The 18364-nt window shown below is 37.7% G+C and overlaps 1 protein-coding gene across 3 annotated transcripts in view; it reads left to right on the top strand.

Moving 5' to 3' along the window:
* Nucleotides 1-18364, top strand: part of MAP7 (microtubule associated protein 7) — a 175755-nt gene that overhangs the window by 52198 nt on the left and 105193 nt on the right. The gene's annotated exons all lie outside the window — the stretch shown is intronic.

Genomic DNA, 18364 nt, shown 5'->3' with positions numbered 1-18364 from the left:
AATAATGCTCCACCCTGCCAAGGCCTGAGTCATGAAACACATCATTGGCCTATTTCTTCCTTTGAAGGGAAAAACACCAACATTTGGTCATCCATTAATTTCATTTGATGCCACCTCTGGGGTAGGGAGGGATGGATCCAGTGTGTTCATGTGACAAAGGAAGTATATCTATTAATACATGCTTTACAGATGTAGGCTATGCCCCTTAACAGTTTGTGACTTAAAAAGCATTTCAACTGTTATAGCTTATTGTTAAGTATTTTAATTATTCCTCTGACTGTTATGAATTCATTCCTCCATGAGCCAACACTTTGCATATTACTTTTATTTGGAGGGTACTTTTAGTAAATAATTTTACCTTTCTTATCAATATTTTCACTTTCTGGTATTTATTTTGATTTGTAAAAATAAAATCCAAGAGAAAAATTCAAGACATGTGATTCTTAAAAGAAATCTTAGTGTAAACTTGGAATTGTCATTTTTTTTCGTAGCAAATAGATTTTAGATATGGAAGATACCTATAGGTTATATTCCAATGGCTATCCTTTTTCACACTTCAGATATGTAGACCTATACACATCCCAGTAGAAAGAACATTCATTGATGTGTGTATATGTATGAACATGTGTGCATGTATATTTATAATTTATATATTGATAAAATGTCACATATACATCTTACTGGTCATGAAAATAAGCTTATGCATTCAAACCCAAGATCTAGAGGACAGAGGCTCAAAGATGAGCTTAGGTAGGCTATGACTAAATTGCAACAATTTACATTTTCTAAGAAGATTTGGAGTTTACGGGCTTCTCTTAGAGAAAGCTGTGACCCAATTTAGAAACCACTTTTCTAGAATAAGTCAGGTAGTGGAACTAGATAATGTCCCTCTCCAATCCTTTTAGGATTCTTGAATTTAATTTTCAACATGCTCAAGCTTTTAGGGTCTTAGAGATCTCAGGAGGGTAGAAAAAACTGGCTTTGTATAGAAAATAAGCAATAATGATAAACATAAGGAGAGTTGATGTAATTTCTAGGCCAAGTAGAGCTTTTGCTAAACCAGTGGCTTTGTTTTCATCAGGTTGCTGCTGCAACCCTCATATATGAAGCTTCAGTGATTGTAGCTTTATAAAATGAGCCGTTAGGCTTCTCCCATTTCTCTTCTCGGCGTGTATTTGAGTGGCCGTGTACGGCTGTGTGTGTGAGGAGACCTTGTGTCAGGGTCTCTATGGACGTTAGGGCAATCCTGATCTGGAAATGCTTGTTCCACATTACTGAATCCAGAGACTCAAGGAAATATTCTATTCGCTCATTTGACAATGTGAAGCCGTCAGCAGTCTCAAGTTTTGTAGACCTACTCTTTAGAGATGGAGACGTCTTACCTCTTGACAACTTTTTTTCTAGTTTGTCTCCTGTCAGTCTACCTTTTATCTCATGTAAACATGACTCAGTAATGAAGGGACTCTGAATTAGCTGTAGCCTTGGTGTTCATGACACCTACTAGAGAGAGGACAGTGACTAAGGATTTTTTTTAAATTGTGGTGGAATACACATCACATGAAATTTGACATCTTCACCCTATTTAAGTTTATAGATCAGGGGCCTTAAGTACAGTCACTTTGTTGTGCAACTAAAGGGTTTTTCAACATGGGTTTTTCTATGCAAATATTTCTATTTGGTCAGAGATTTTCTCCCTCAGAAAACCATGTATCTTACTTATCCCAAGGACAATATAAGTAAAACATGTCCGTTAAAATAATGTGTCTCGTAAAATCACTGCGTCTATGAATTCAGTTTTTACAGTAGAATAAAGACCAGTATTACAACTGCCACCAAATCTGTTACTAAATCTGTCAGGATTCTAATTTCGCTACTGCATATCACCACACTGTGAAGGCAGCCTTTCTTGTGGCAAATCCTCATGTTTCCCTTTTCTGTCTCCTAAGTAACCGTCTATTTTGAGGCTGGCTGTGAGACGGCAGGCACCACCTCAGCGTGCCCGGTTCTCCCAGTTCAGACCAACAGATGTTGATTGTCTGTTCTGCTGAGACATGCTATCTCCAGTTCTCCTCAGTGTCATGGATTGCAGCCTCTGAAAGTGATTTTATACCTTACAAATGAAAAATGGTCAGGGATTAAGAGCGCTAAAGATTTTAATTAGGTTTGACTTGAGAGGTAGGTAAGTTGTACCGTCCCCATTTTGTAGGTACGGGGTCTGAAACCTAAAGGTAACATAATGGCCTCAGGATAGTGGCTTCCTGTAGAATGCTCTGGGGTCGGAATGCTAGACTGAGTCCAGTACCCCTCTTAGACCCACGGGGGAGATACCGGCCACCGTTGGCACAGGCGGAGTTAGGGATGAGCATGTTTCTGCGACAAAGCACTCGACTCACTTGTCTTGGAGTTTTGAAACGTAACTGAATCCAGTGAGAAAGAGGATACTGTCCGTATGAGTTTCTAATATGTTTCCTAGAAATAGCTTTGCAAAACTTTATTAAGATACTTATTGAAGAATTGTAACTTTCAAGGGTGAAGGTTTTACCAAAAGTCCCTTAGCCTCGTTGATTCAAATGTTTATTTTTAAAAATTGAAGATAAAGGTTGTGTTCAGGGTGCTTCTTAGCACGATGCAGTTAATAGTGTTGAGCTTTGTATGATTTTTCCAAAAGACCTTTTTCATTCTTTTAACAGATTTTGGTCCTAGAACATAAGATCCCTGAGCTTTATCTGCCAAAATTTTGTAAATAGACACTACTTTCTGTCCAGTGGCAAGTCTCCCTTCCAGGCAGACAGACCTTAAGTAATTTACTCCATAGTGCCCTTACTGGCTCTGGTTTAACCCACTACCCTTGCTCCTCTCTGAGGATGCTTTGAATGAGAATATCATTTGACATTTCCTCTTTCTGTTCTCCAGAAAAATGTCTTAGGTCCATCTACCAAAATTAAGATGAATAATTTTATTTTCGTTATTTTTGTTTTGTTCTACACTTCTTGTATGGAGATAATGCTCTTTATGGTATAATTCTGAAATCAGTTAAAGCCATTATTTATCTCATATCTTTTCAACTCTACTGATCAGAATGAATTCTCCATTTTTCAAGTGAAAAAACTCGGGCAACAAATAAATATAAATGCCTTTTCCCAAACTCTCAAAGAAAGAGAACTAGTAGAGTGAGGGTTATATGTATCTTTGAATCTTATGTACTGATTTGCATCAAACCATGCTTATTTGAAAGATAGTTTTCCTTTTTTCCTTCATTCATTAAAAGATTAGGTAGGGCAGTGCATGGTTCCAGGTATTTAAAGTAAGATGGATGTAAGCTTCAAGAATCAAGAATGCTTGTTAGTCTGTAAAGATTCTCAGTGCAATTCTTGACTTAGAAGTTCTGTGTTTCATATTATTGGAACCAGAAACTAAAGGAAATGATTGCATATGTGTTATATTTACTGTCTATAGTGTATAAGTTCCATAATATCTTGCATTATAACTGTTTGTTTATATGTGTGTTTATATCAACTATTGGAATATAAGTGCATGGGTAAGGAGCACGACAGAAGAGATCTCTTCTCTATCCCCACACCCTCCGGTTTCCCTCACAACTTAGTGGAGTGTTGAATATGCGTGATTGGTAATGTAGAACCTTTCAAGTGGTTATTTCTTGTGTAGAAGGAGTTCATTCATATCCTAATTATTCTGCTGTCTTCCCATTAAAGCCATTCTTTGAGATCAGAATGTGAAGCCAAAGAGAGCTCACCAGTCATGTGGGGGAAAATTACAGGAGCAGCATTTTGATATTTTTGCTTTTTGGTTCATTTCAGTATTTAAATCTCAGATTTCCGCTCAATATAACCCACTAAAATGGATGAATGGAATGAAAACGAATTTTAAAAGAAAAATATGAAATGGAAGGAGAGAGAGATTAAGCCTCTCCTTTTATTCTTTGTTGCTTAATGATGATGATGCTAATCTTGTGCAAGGAATACAGCGTGCTCACCAAGTTGTTTGTCCTCATCTATGTTGTTGGGTGAGGAATGGCCACCCATGATCAGAAGTCGTTGTCATGATAAACTGAGTGAAGCCATTTGATAGACTGGGTGCAGGCTCCCCAGGGTGTGAAATCTAGGTCACATCATAAACAGCCATGTCCTGGGAGCAGGAAGCTTGCTGGTTGTCATCTGTCTTGCACAAACAGTTCATCTTGGTGCTTGAAATCATTGGCATAAATTGGCTCAAGTATGAAGCTGAACTATATGAAATTGCCATTTTTGACCCGTCTTTACCTAATATGACAATTTCACGTTGTTCAGCTTAATACAAAATATAGTGAAATCTGTTTAAATTTCAGATTCTTACACTGTAATTTTAAACTTTTTATTATTAAAAACTACTACCTGTTAAAGCACATTGTATAGTCTAGGAGAATTTACACAGTTACTAATAATACCTTTCACTTTCAGAAACAGTGTTATTAATGGAAAAAATTTCATTGGAGAGTAGACTTAGACTCTAGGACTAAAGAAAAGAATTAAGGTACAAAAGCTAGAGTACTTAACTGTTTGTAACTTTGCACTTAAATATAAGAGGATTTTTGGAGTTGGTGATGGACAGGGAGGCCTGGCGTGCTGTGATTCATGGGGTCGCAAATAGCCGGACACGACTGAGCAACTGAACTGAACTGACTGAACAAAGTCTGTCTTTTGACACCTGTTGAGAACAGTTATATATGGAAGTGAAGTTGTATGTGTTTGCTGGCCATCTCCAGTTCAGAAGTGTCTTGTGAATCTCTGGTGTCATGGATGCTTCTACAAGTTTTGTGTTTCAGGCTGGTTGTCCTCATTCTTATTAAGGGCAATGTGTTGCCTTGGAAAATCCAACTTGGTTTTCACAACTGTAATATGGAAAATAGATTTAAAATCTTCAGATTAGAAAACTGCATTGGCAAGGGAACTACACTTTACCTGGCTCTTGGTTAAGAATGCACCATTTTAATTGAGAGTAGAATTAATTTGAGGCTTCTCAGGTGGCTCAGTGGAAAAGAATCTGCCTGCCAATGCAGGAGATGTGGGTTCAATCCCTGGACCAAGAAGATCCCCTGGAAAGGAAATGACAACCCACTCTAGTATTCTTGCCTGGAGAACCCCACGGATAGAGGAACCTGGAGGGCTACAATCCATGGGGTCGCAAAGAAGCAAACACGACTTAGCGAGGGAGCACGCACACACAGTTTATTTCAAGTCACGTTACTCTGAAATAAACGTGAAACTCTTGAGACTTCAGATTTAAATATCACCACTTGCTTTGTATAGATCAGCTTCTTTCTCTTTAAATACTGTATGGTTATATATATGTGTATATATATATAGTTTTCTACTTCAGTGTTTTTAGTTATTTTTGCCTCTGTAGGTGATTCTCCTTTCCCTACGTCCACCACTACCCAGAGCTTATTCTTTCCCTCGTATCTTAACTACAGCTGCTTAAAAAGTTCTGGGATGTCATTGCAACTCCCTGTCTGCCTTAGTATTCCCAGTGTGCTGGCAGTTTCTAAGTTATTCAAAACATTTCTGTCCATTCATGGTGGAAGACGGGAAAATGCCATGGCGATGTGTTTGCAGCATCATCAAGGCCCCTGATATTACAGAGTATTGGAATGACCCAGGAATTCTCCGGAGTATACTGTTGCCAAATGAATAGTGTGAAGAGGTAAAATGAATGTGTAGGCTTAACCAAAACTGGAGGAGAGAAGGACGGAATCATCATTGATGTTAGGAATAAAAGGGCAGATGTTAATCAGATATTTTCTGGTTAATACCAGCTTAAAGAAGCATACCTTTCTCTTTGTGAAGATCTGTGAGTTGCTTCTCGGGATGTAAGTGAATTTATGCAATTCTTCACCTTTAAGTACAACATGCTTTGATTTCCATGTCCATCCCACTGTGGGTTGGGAGATGAATTCTGAAATCTCATGAAAAAAAAAAATACAGTTTACTCTTGGGAAGGTAGAGAAATGGCCTTAATTTGGAATTACTTTTGATGTTGTTCAGGGAGATTAGCACCTATTAGACCTATTAGAGTCTGTTCCTATTAAAACCAGAAATCTGAAAAAAAAAATTTGTAAAAATAGAGGGATGGTGAATTTAAGTGTGGGGATCGACATAGGTCAGGTCTAAAGTTTTAAAATCCCTAGCATATTGCATGTGTTTTCTATAGCTTATTATTTTTCTCAAAACATAAGAAATTAAATGCATAGCATGGCACATGGCAAGAATCAATAAATGCTTGTTGCTTGACTGAACACTATTCTAGTCTAAATGTATTAAGAACAAAGTAGGATTTTATGTTAATGATAATCATTTAAGGGGAACATATCCTGTTGGTAAAATAAATGTAGACTCATATTGTTTGCTTTTGCTATATTTGATGATACCAAAAAAAAGACCTTTCTAAAAAGACTGCCAAATAGTGTCTCCACCATCTTTTCAATTTTAAAAAGTGAGTAAAAATGTGAGAAGTTATTACTTGGCAAATGGTTTTTCTTCAAAGTAGAAAAGCTTGTACAGGAATATTATCTAGAAGCTACTTGAAACTTTAAAAAGAGATGTTGAAAATGAAATCAAATCACAGAAATTTGCCTTTTTTGAGATGTTATAATTATTTAAGTATGAGCATAATGTGAAAATAAATAAGTGTAAGCTGCCCTTTCCCCGGAAGGCTTGTCTCTGTTTTATTTTATTTTTTTTCAAAGACTGTCTCTTTTGGTTGGTTTTTGGGGGAGGCCTTTTTCCCAGAATAGATTCGCCTTTTAACAAGACTTTCAGCTCTCCATATTAGCATATAAAGTGAGCACTCATCCTAGTGGTCCAACTTCAAACATCCTTTCTGCCGTCACTAATGACTAGAGCACAGAAAATCATGAACAGAAGTAGGCTCCAAGCATTTCCTCCTGGTTACTGTCTAAACACCTTAAATATCACATACATATTTCTGATAGTAAAAGTAATAAATATTGTTAGACATTTACAACATGCAAAAAAGGATTAAGCTTATTTTTGAAAGTGAAAGTGACAGTCACTCAGTTGTGTCAGTCTTTGCGACCCCGCGGACTATACACTCCATGAAATTCTCCAGGCCAGAATACTGGAATGGGTAGCCTTTCCCTTCTCCAGGGGATCTTCCCAACCCAGGTCTCCCTCATTGCGGGTGGATTCTTCACCAGCTGAGCCACAGGGGAAGCCCATTTTTAAATCATCTATAACCCTACCATCTACATATATATCTGTTCACATTTTGTATGTGTGTGTGTGTGAACATATAGTTTTTAGAAACAAGTTTACAGACTTGTCATATTGTTGAATATGTGGTTTTGCAAACTGTTTTCTTTTCCATTTAGTGTCAAAAATGTTTTTGAAACATTTTTCTAAAATAGTTACAGTAAATATTCTCTTATTTGAAATTTCTGTCAATTTTATAGGCAAGGAAATGATCTTTTGTTTTGCATTCATTTAATAACATGTTAATTCTTACATGCTTGTTAGCCTTTTACTTTTGTGAATTACATGTTTTTTTCTTGTGACATTTTCTAGTGGCATGTTTTTTAAATATAGAAAAATATATAATATCTATCACCACATGACCACATGTATGATAGGTATTTTAGATATTTTCCCATTTTAGCATTTGCAGTTTAATATTGTTACGGGTTTTTGTTTAAATCTTTGTTATGGTTCTTTAGTGATTTCAGAAATCTCCTGGTTCAGAGAGTTGATTTGGGCCTGTCTATTCGTTGGTGATTCACTTAGATCCACACTAAAATGGTTTCAGAGATGCAAGAATGACCTCTCAACTGTAAGCTCATGAACTGTGAGGACCTGGTGAACCCTGAAGCCTGAGCTCTGGGGCACAGGGCAGCCTCGATGCTGGGTCAGGATTAAGCCAGCTCAGATGCACACAGCCTGCTGATCTAACTAGGTCAGCCTGCAGTGCCTCCGTGACAGACTGTGGGGCTATTTTTGTCGGTGTTTCTTCTGTGTATGAAAATTAGAATTGAGAAAAGCTACAAATGCTTCCCATATGGCTGCTATTAGTGAAATTATGTACCAAGGATTTAATTTGAAAATGAAGTAGGTATACTCACATTATTTAGAGACTTAAAGATTTCTGTTTCCAGGACGGGTGTTGCATCTTAGTGTGAAGGCCTCTGTCCTGTTCTTGTTCTTCCAACGAGGGAACTTCTGTTCTGGTGTTCGTGATTTTTCATAATAAAATATTTTATGACAGATTTGAATCTTATTTTTTTCTCTTTGCTTCCCCTGCCCTCCAGAATTTTTTTTTTTTTTTTTTTCCCTAATAGATATTGTCTGGATTCTGCATACTTTCAGGGATTTCTCATGGCCTTTTCATGAACTGAGCTGATAGCTGCCCCAGTCTTTCTGACATCCAGAATTTAGGGGGAATTTTCATTTGCGATTAGCTGTACATGTTCTTAGAATGGCTTATTTGGATATAGCAGTGAACAGGCTGTGATGGTTTATCACTTTAATTGGTCCATTAGATGTACTTGATGTTTCACAAAGTTCTAGGAAGAGGAAAAAAAATTCTCATCCACAACAGACTTGTGGAGCCTACTAATGGAGTTTAATGTCTATTTTTGCCTTCTGTGAAAATGCATTATGGATTTGTATTTTAAAGAATAATAATAATAATAATAAACTTTTAGTGGGATTAATCATTAAATCATCAAATTTAGTTATGCTCTATTAAGGCAATCAGGTGACCTCTAAATTTGATTTCCCCTAAATTCCTGATCAATGCGCTTATCCCAGTTCGCTTGACCTACAAAGAGAATTTACTGCTACATAGGTTTCCTTTTAAGAGAAATGTCATGTTGAAATAACATTATTTGTGTCTATTAAAGAGGAGCCTTAAGTTAACAATATTAACTTTTAAACACTAATGACATTTGTAAATGTAACCCAGACTTGTAAAATGTAACCCAGACCTACCCCAGATTAATAAATATTGCCCCCAAAAAAGGTCTTTGGTCAAGTAAATTTGGGAGACCCTTATTAAATTGGTTACTTACTAAGGGCTTCCTCACAACATTTAATATAATATATGTTGTAATTCTTCAAAATAAGAATTATTTCATGCTGTTTTCCAAGTGCATTTACATCAGAACCCCAGTTGTGAGAAACATCATTGGAGGCACGCTCTTTAGCAATAGTATAAGTTTTTAATAAGTGATTAAGAATATCATATGATTTACAGTTAAAGAATCACTTAAATAGTTAAGATTTCTTTATCTCCCAGTTTTTTAAGTATATAACTATCTCTATTCAAGCATATGCATACATAAAACACATCACATAATAGATTAGGAAAACACTTCCTCTACCCAGGTATTTCTTTGTATAAGTTACTGACAGAGGAAGCAGAGGAATTCAGTCTAAAATTTGATAGTTTAGCTGGCAAAGACAACGTTAAATACATACATCCTTATATACCAAATGATCATTTCAGGGAAGAGAAGGAAATTGGGAGAAAGAAATGCAATTGTTTTCAGTAATTACAAATGGCTCTGATAACCATAACATGCTAAATGATGCTAAGATCCAACTAGAATAGCTTCTACTCCCTAATTCAAAATCATGCTATTTTACTTTTTAAGAGAATATTTCGTTAGCTTTTATCTTACTTTAGGGGGAAAAGTATGAAAAACTTTTTTTTTTTTTTGGCTTTTTGTTTAACAACAGTTTTTGAGCCAGATTTGAGGTCTGTGTTGTTCCTGGGAGGGGAAGGCTGATTTAGTAGAGCTGGACTTAGCTTTCAGGGCTTAGCTTGAGTTAAAAAGAATCTCGAGTCAATTGATGCATGGTGTCGGGAAACTGCTCCCTGAAATTCCCCCAGCTCATGTCCTGCTGCTCCGGATACCAGATTCCATTTCCTTCTGCCACAAAGGGCCAGCTAGTTTCACCCTCAAATTGCTCTTTGCTCAATTTTCCTATTTATTTTTAGCCAGTTTAACATTAGGCATGACATTTCATATTAGGCATATGAAAGTTTTTTTACCATCTGGTCAAAACAAATTGATTTTTTTCTTCTGGAATTAAAAAAAAAAGGTTAAAAATATCTGAGGGTGGACCACTGTATAAAGGAATAGATTTTTTAATTTCATCTGTATTTTATAGCAAGACAGTTCTAATTGGAAGGAAGAATAAAATAGGTAAGGTGCTTGCTTTTGCTATATATCTTATACTCTAATTTGAAGAAAATATTACATATAGTATGTTTTCAGAAAGCTTTGTTTTACATTCAGATTTTTCCAGTTCTAATTAATGTTCCTGTTTACTAAAATTAGTTACATTAAACTTTTGAAACTATCAAGAACAAATAGGAATTCAGTAGCCTTGGTTTTAAAAAAACTTTACCCCCACATAGTGTCAGAACTACAGAAAAGCTGAGAAGTTGTAGTCATGGTACTACTAGCAATTTGCATGTGCCCTTCACTGAGATTCTCCAAATATTAACATTTTGGAAGATTTATTTCTAATCCTCTCCTTTTTAAAAGCAAGTGTTGTCTTTTGTATAACCATATGTGCTTATGTGTGCATGTTCAGTCGCTCAGTTGTGTCCAGCTCTTTGTGGCCCCATGGACTGTAGTCCACCAGACTCCTCTGTTCATGGAATTTTCTTGGCAAAAATACTGGAGTGGGTTGCCATTTCCTCTTCCAGGGGGTCTTCCCGACCCACGAATGAAAAACCCGCATCTCTTGCGTCTCCTGTACTGGCCGGCGGATTCTGTACCACTGCTCCACCTGGGAAGCCCGTAAGCATGTTCCATTTGTCACAGTTAAGATGATCACTGATAGAATAGTGTTGTCTAAGCTACAGACGTTGCTCAGATGTCACCATTTATTCCAGAGATGTCCTTTATAGCAGAAGGTGAGCCAGGGTCGTGCGTTGTATTTAGTTATTGTGTCTGTTGACTCTCGCTTCCTCCCAGTCTGTCTTTCTTTGAGTCAGTAGTTCCTGCTACATTTTTAAAGCATTCAGGCCAGTTATTTTTGTAGGATATTCTCAAATGGGGTTTGCCCGATGTTTCCTCATGATTGGATTTAGGTTACACATTTCTGGCAGGAATGCCAGAGAAGTGGTTCTTAGTCCTTGGTGTATCCTACCAGGAGTCACAGTTGATTTGTCCCAATCCTGGTGGTACCCTCCATCACTGTGTGAAGGTGATGTCTTCCGGGTTTCTCCACTATCAGCTTACTTATCTTGCTGTGTAATTAATAAATGTCTTGTGGGGAGGTACTTGAGGCTGTGTAAATATTCTGTTCTTCCTCTTATATTCATCTCTTAGTTTTAGAATCAGTGATTCTTGGCTGAAACAGTTGGCTGCCAAATAGTAATTTTCTAATTCACCATTCCCTCCACATTTATTAGTTAGCTTTCTACTGTAGGGAAGACCTTTCCTTTCTCTTGCTTGTTTACCAGTGTGGACTCATAGATATTTATTTTACTCTGTAGATTTGAATGCTTTTCTGTATTTATCCTGATGCTCAAATTGTCCCAGATTTGGCCAGTGGGATCCCTTTGAGGCTGCCTCCTGTGTCCTTTTAATGCATCTTTATTATTTGAGCACATCTTCCCCCTCTGGCACAAGATGTTATCGACTCATCTTTCTTTGACTCAGCCTTGGCATCTGTCATTTCTTTAGGAGCCCTGGTTCCTTAGGGTGGAAAATGATATTTTATGATCCAAGATCTGGGTGCTAACTGTGCTCATGGTTACCTCTAGGCTGTCAGCAGGCCAAGCTCTGTGAAATTATGTGTGTGTGTGTGTATACCTAAGACGTTGCATCACTGCATGTGGCTGGTGACTACTATATTGGACATTGCAACTCTGGAGAGTAATGACTTGCTTCACATCACATAGATGTTAGTGACAGAAGCCACGCAGGATCTTTTGATAGTGCATACCAGATTAAATTGACTAGACCAGCCTTATCATATACCTTTTATAATAATGATAATTTTTAGTGATTTTATTTATTTTTGGCTGTGTTGGGTCCTTCTTGCTGCTTGGACTGGGGGCTCCTCTCCAGTTGTGGTGTGTGGGCCTCTCATTGTGGTGGCTGCTCTTGTTGAGGAGCAGGGGCTCCGTGGATGGGGGGCTTCAGTAGTTGTGGCACGTGGGCTCAGTAGTTGAGGTTCCCCGGCTCAGAGCACGGGCTCAATAGTTACGGTTCATGGGCTATGCTCTGCGGCATGGGGGATCTTCCTGGATCAGGGATTGAACCCATGTCTCCTGAATCAACAGATGGATTCATTACCCCAGAGCCATCAGGGAAGCCTAATAATTGTAATTTTTTATACCACAACCTCTGGTGCATTTTTTAGCAGGTTTTTTAAATCCCAGGAGCTTCAACACGATGATCTGTAGCAGTATATTTATTATTTTAAAGAAAATTTGAAGACCAGTAACAACTCAAACTTGACTTGTTTTCAGTACCTAATAGTAACTAACAGTCATAGCTATAATTTGAGCACTTGCTGTTTTCAACAGGAATGCTTTTTTTAGATCTAAAATGTACTGGCAATACTTACATTAAATTAGTACTAACACTATATTAAATTAGTACTAATACTTCCTCCAAAAATGCTAATGCTCTAATAGGTTCAATGATATCACTCATGTTTACAACCTTTAATAAATGTTATGCCAAGATTTATTTTTGTTTGTTTCTAATGAGAATAAGCAGTGCAACTCGGTAGTAATTCTTGCACCATGTTGGTGAGAGGAAATTGGTAACGCCATCCAGGAAATTATTTCCCGTGCTAGGTATCAAAGCTTTAAAACCATTCCTAACTGGGAGCAGTTCCATTTACAATCTAATATACAATTCAATTTTATGTGTAAAGGCATAGTAAAAAATCAGAAAAACTTGAATGTACAAGAAGATGCAAAATACAGAAAAATAATGTGATAGCATCTGGGCTTATCACATCACGGATTTTACCTTTTGATGTTTTTTAAAAATTTTTTTATCGAATGAAAGATTCTTTAAATTCTGTAGTGCATTGTAGTTTTCAAAAGCTTCACATTCATGGTTTCATGTAATCCCATAGTAACCCCTTTCCTCACTACCTCTCTGCAGTCCCTTCCCCTCCCCCCTCCCCAGTGATCACCACTACTTTGTGTTCTATCTATGTCTGCTTCTCTTTTGTTTACTCACTACTTTGTTGTCCTTTTTAGATTCCATGTATAAGATCACACAATATTTGTCTTTCTCTGTTTGACTCACTTCACTTATTATAATGCCTTCTAAGTCCACATGTTGTTGCAAATGACAGAATTTCGTTCTTTTTATGACTGCGTAGTATTCCATTGTATTTGTAGACCACATCTTCATTATCCCTTCATCTGTTGATGGACACATAAGGTGCTTCCATAGGATGGTGGTTGCAAACAATGCTGCTGTGAACATTGGGGTTTGTGTATCTTTTTCAATTTGTGGAGTGTTTGGGGTTTTTTTTGGGGGGGTGGAGTGTGTATATATACTCAGGAGTGGAATTCCTGAGTCATATGGTAATTCTGTTCTCCTCACACTTGTTTGATCCTCAGTCAACGTCTTAATAGATGTTCAACCAAATGCCTAGGTGTCATGTTTAGTTTTTCCCTCCACATCGAATCCATCAATGAGTCCAGTTGGCACTACCTCCAAAATATATCAAACCTGTCTACTTATGTCCATCACCATTCCTGGTACAAATCATATGTGCTTGCCCCAGATTATATCATTAGTAACTGAGCTGGTCTTGCTCTTCCATGGACACCTCAATCCCCAGTCAATGTCCTTCTGCACAGCAGCTAGTGACCTTTTAAAATTATAGACCTGATTTTGGCTCTTCTCTGCTTAAAACTTGTCACTTGCCAATGGCTGGCTTCCCATTGATTTTAGTATAAAATCCTTATTATGAACTACAATTAGAATCTTCCCCGATGGTTCAAGTGGGTAAAGAATCCGCCTGCAATACAGGAGACACAGGTTCTACCCCTGGGTCGGGCAGACCCCCTGGAGGAGGCAATGTCAACCCACACTAGTATTCTTTCCTGGGAAAGCCCATGGACAGAGGAACCTGGCAGGCTGCAGTCCAAAGGGTTGCAAAGACACAGACACGACTTAGTGATAAGTTTGGATAATTTGGATTTTTCATGAACTGCAGTTCCCTGCGTTTCTTCCTTCTCACCACATTTTAATCCAGATAATTTTCTTAATCCTCATTGCTCACCCTGGCTTCAGGACCTTTACCCTTACTCATCCCTCTGTCTCTCTTTGAAACTCCGTTTCCTTGGCTTTTGGGCTGAGCAGATCCTCCTCAACCTACTGCACTGCTCCTTCCTCAGAAAACCCTTCCCTGGTCCTTCTACCCGACATCTCCTGCCCCACCCCAGTATTGTTTCGTTGACATTATTGATCATATTTATTGATCTCTTGTCTCGTGTATTGTTCATCTACATCCATGGGATGGAAGAGTCTTGAAGAACAGTGCCTGGCATATAGCAAGTACTTGTCAGATAACAAATGAACTAGTGAATGTATTGCTATTGTCTGAGGAAATGGTGGAAAAGGCTCTCTTTGGTGAAATGTATCACTTAAAAATTCAAAACCATTTAAAAAAAAAAAAATTCAAAACCATTTAAAAACATTCCTAGCCAAAGATTCAGCAATTCTATTTTAGAATTTGTCCTTCAGACTTTGTCAAGATTTGTGAAACTGTATAGTCAACCTTGTTTATAATATCAAGGAGTTAGAAACAACTTGGAAGTTGAGAGTCTGCTACATATATTGTGGGATTTCAGTATTGGGCAACCATTAATAATGGTGTATTTGGAACATAGTTGACCTGGAAAAATGAACAGAGTATAAAATACATTCCAAGATAGTATTACGTAAAAAGCTTGCTTTTTTTTGTTTTTTTAATATATATGCAAATTAAACATTAAAAAATCTTCAGGAGCAAATAACTAAAATGTTACCAGTGGTAATGTCTGAATTTTGAGATTGCAACTTATCTTAAATATTTTGTGCTTATTTTTATTTTCTGTTTTCTACACTTAATGTTTATCATCTAATTTATAATCTGCTGAAATATATACCCCAATAGCACTGAAATTGACCTATATAACTAGAAGCTAAGTCATTGCAGTTTCGTGTGTTTCTTGAGCTTCAGTTACCCAGAGAGCCTTTGAGGGGGGAGATGGATGAGTCTGATAACTCCTCTCTGAAGGCAATGCTGTTAAGAGAAGTGTAATTGATGTGTTTGTGGCTTAGGATGGGGGCAAGCTCTTGTGTCTGGGAGAATCCAGATAGAATTCATAGAGGATGTGGGTATTTGCCTTGCTTATTAACGGAGATGACCAAAGAGTCATTCCACACAGGAAGAAGTGGGAAGGAAAGGAAAGGAAATCCCGAGGCATGTCAAAGGGACAGCAAGTGCATCCATTTTGTAAAAACATGGGCTATCTGAGGGAGCCATGGGAAAAAATTCTCGAAGTCAGTGGAAACATTGCCGTGCTTTAATTGGGAAGGTAACTGGGAAACATGATAGATACTTGAGCAGGGGAATGATAAGCTGCTGGAGCTGGTTTTTAAGGCAACTAGTCTGATGGATCGTAGGAACAAAAGAGGAGAGACTGGCAGTGGTGAGACCAGCTTTGAAGCCTGGCGGTGGAGGCAGTGGTGATGCTGGTCTGAGACGAAGCTGTCTGCCCAGTGGTCATGTGTGCACGGGCCGTGTGCTCAGCTGTGTCTGACTCTGCGACTCAGTGGACTGTAGCCTGCCAGGCTCCTCTGTCCATGGCGTTTCTCAGCAAGGATACTGGAGTGGGTTGCCATTTCCTCCTCCAGGGGGTCTTCCTGACTGAGGGATTGAACCCATGTCTCCTGTGTTTCCTGCATTGCAGGGGGATTCTTTACCCGCTGAGCCACTGGGGTTTCCCAGGTAGACTGAACTCTCTTCTGTGTGATAGCAGAAAGCTGCAAGACTTGAATACTCTCGTTTCCTAGTGATCTGCCACAGTGCCATAAATCTATTATAGTCTGATCCTGCATGTGAATTAGATTATAAAATAAGAGTTTGTACTTTGGATATATCACACTTGACATTTTTACGTCCCTCCATTCCCCAACTTCTTTATGACATTTCTCCTGAGTACGGTGTAATGCCTGGAGCTGGAAAGTGGGAGAGGAGTGAGTGCTCATAGTCTGGAATATAGTCATTCTTCAGTATCCACAGGTGTTTGGTTCTAGGACACACACCCAGCTTCCCGGATGCCAGAGTCCACAGATGTGCAATTTCCTGATATTTAATGGCATAGTATTTGCATAAGCTAGCACATCCTCTGTATACTTTAAATCACCTTTGATTACATATAATCCCTAATACAATGCAAATGCTAACTAAATAGTTATAAATACAATGCACAGTATGTGGCAAATTGAAGTTTTGCTTTTTGAAACTTCCTGGATTTCTTTTTTTTTTTTTTTTGGATGATTTTCTGTGTGTGGTTGGTTGAATCCATGGATATAGAACATGCAGCTACAGAAGGTCGACTGTACAAAAAAAGGAAACATCAAATTGTTTTTGTAAATTCAAACTTGTGTTTTACAAGTGGATATATATTTTAGTTCTCTGCAATAAAATCTTTGACATTTTGGCTCCAGATTCTGAAGGCAAATGCCTGAAAGATTGCATTGGTTTGGGTTGAGAAAATTAACAAATCTCCCTTTAGAAACTAGGTCAAGTTCCTTATTTTAATTTCTGATCTAATTCAGGACCCCAGCTGTCAGACTACCCCATTAATCCTCCACTGGCAGTGAAATCCTCTCTAAAGTACATTGTAATTAACTTGCAGGAATTGACAGCAAAAGATGGAAAGTTCAGATGGTATTTGTTTACAAATTTCCCACATGAAAGTGGACATTTAAACTTTTGAGAAGTCATTAAAAATGTTTAGAGAATTTTGGCAGAGACTTTTCTTTTTCCCACTGAAAAATAGCTGACCCTTTTTAGCAGTTTCTGCACCCAAAATCTAGACCTGAAAACTTGATTTTGCAGAAGTGTTTAGTATTAGAACTCTTGCTTCAAGCATAGCAATTTTTTATTGTAATTATCCTTAAACTAGCGTGCCTCACAAGTGCCACAGGAAAACTGGTTATAGCTGGTAACATGACTAGAGTGGGGTAGGAAGAGGCTTGAGCAAGTTTGATTATAGCTAAGGGGAAAGATTTCAGTGTAGGCTAAAAGTATCTCATTCATTTGTTAAGTATAGCTTTGTCTATTCCTGGGAAGTGTTGACATGAAAGAAAATTGTTTCCGCAATTTGAGGTCGTGGAAGATTCCAGGGCAGTGCAAATATGGATTTTGGGAAACAGATAAGCATGCTATAACATACTCCCCGAAAGAAAATATTTGTGTGTGGAGTACATTTTTAACTGAATTGAGTGAGTTTTCCTAAATAACCAACTCTTGCAGCTGTTGTCACTGTCCAAGGTACTGATAAATGGGGGGCTGAAAAGCAGAGTTTTCTTCTTCCAGGATCTTAAAGATTATGGCCTCTGAGGACAGTCTAAACGGGAAAGAGAATGAGCCAAGATATCTATTGGGAAGGAAAAGAAAACGGAGTGCTGGTTACTATATAAAGGTTGAAATTAACAAATATTCTCCCAAAGCCTACTACTTGTTGAACCCAAAGGAAATGGGGAAAAAGACAGGAATTAAGATAAAGAAGGGGTCTTGGAGAAAGTGGTAGGCTACAATATTCCTAGACTGACATTGAGGTTAGGAGCAGTTCACATATTTTCAAATAAGACTGGCCATGATTTAACCAATTTGTGGAAGATAATGAGCTGAGGAACTGGGTCTTTTAATGAATTATATATAACAAATGTGTGATTTGTAGCTATTGAAAACTTCAACAAAAAGCATGAATTCCTTTATAAAATGAATCTGCTTTTACTTTTCAATTAAATATGAAACAAATGAAATCTATTTCTAAGTGAAGTGAAAGTCGCTCAGTCATGTCCCATTCCTTGTGACCACTTGGACTGTACCCACCAGACTCCTCTGTCCATGGGATTCTCCAGGCAAGAATACTGGAGTGGGTGCCATTTCCTTCTCCCTATTTCTCAGTATTTGCCCCTTAAAATATCAATAGCCATGGTGTCAGTATTTTATAGTAGATAAACACTAAATTCTACCAAATACCAAGATTTTAAACTGCACCATTTTGATAATTAAGGTAATAAAATACAATATATGTGATTTTTCAAATCACATATAAAGTTAAAAATAAAAAATATTTT

This window comes from Dama dama, chromosome 26 (assembly GCF_033118175.1).
Source record: "Dama dama isolate Ldn47 chromosome 26, ASM3311817v1, whole genome shotgun sequence".
Taxonomy (NCBI): Eukaryota; Metazoa; Chordata; class Mammalia; order Artiodactyla; family Cervidae; genus Dama; species Dama dama.
The sequence above is the reverse complement of the archived record's forward strand: the minus strand, read 5'-3'. Positions and strand labels throughout refer to the sequence as shown.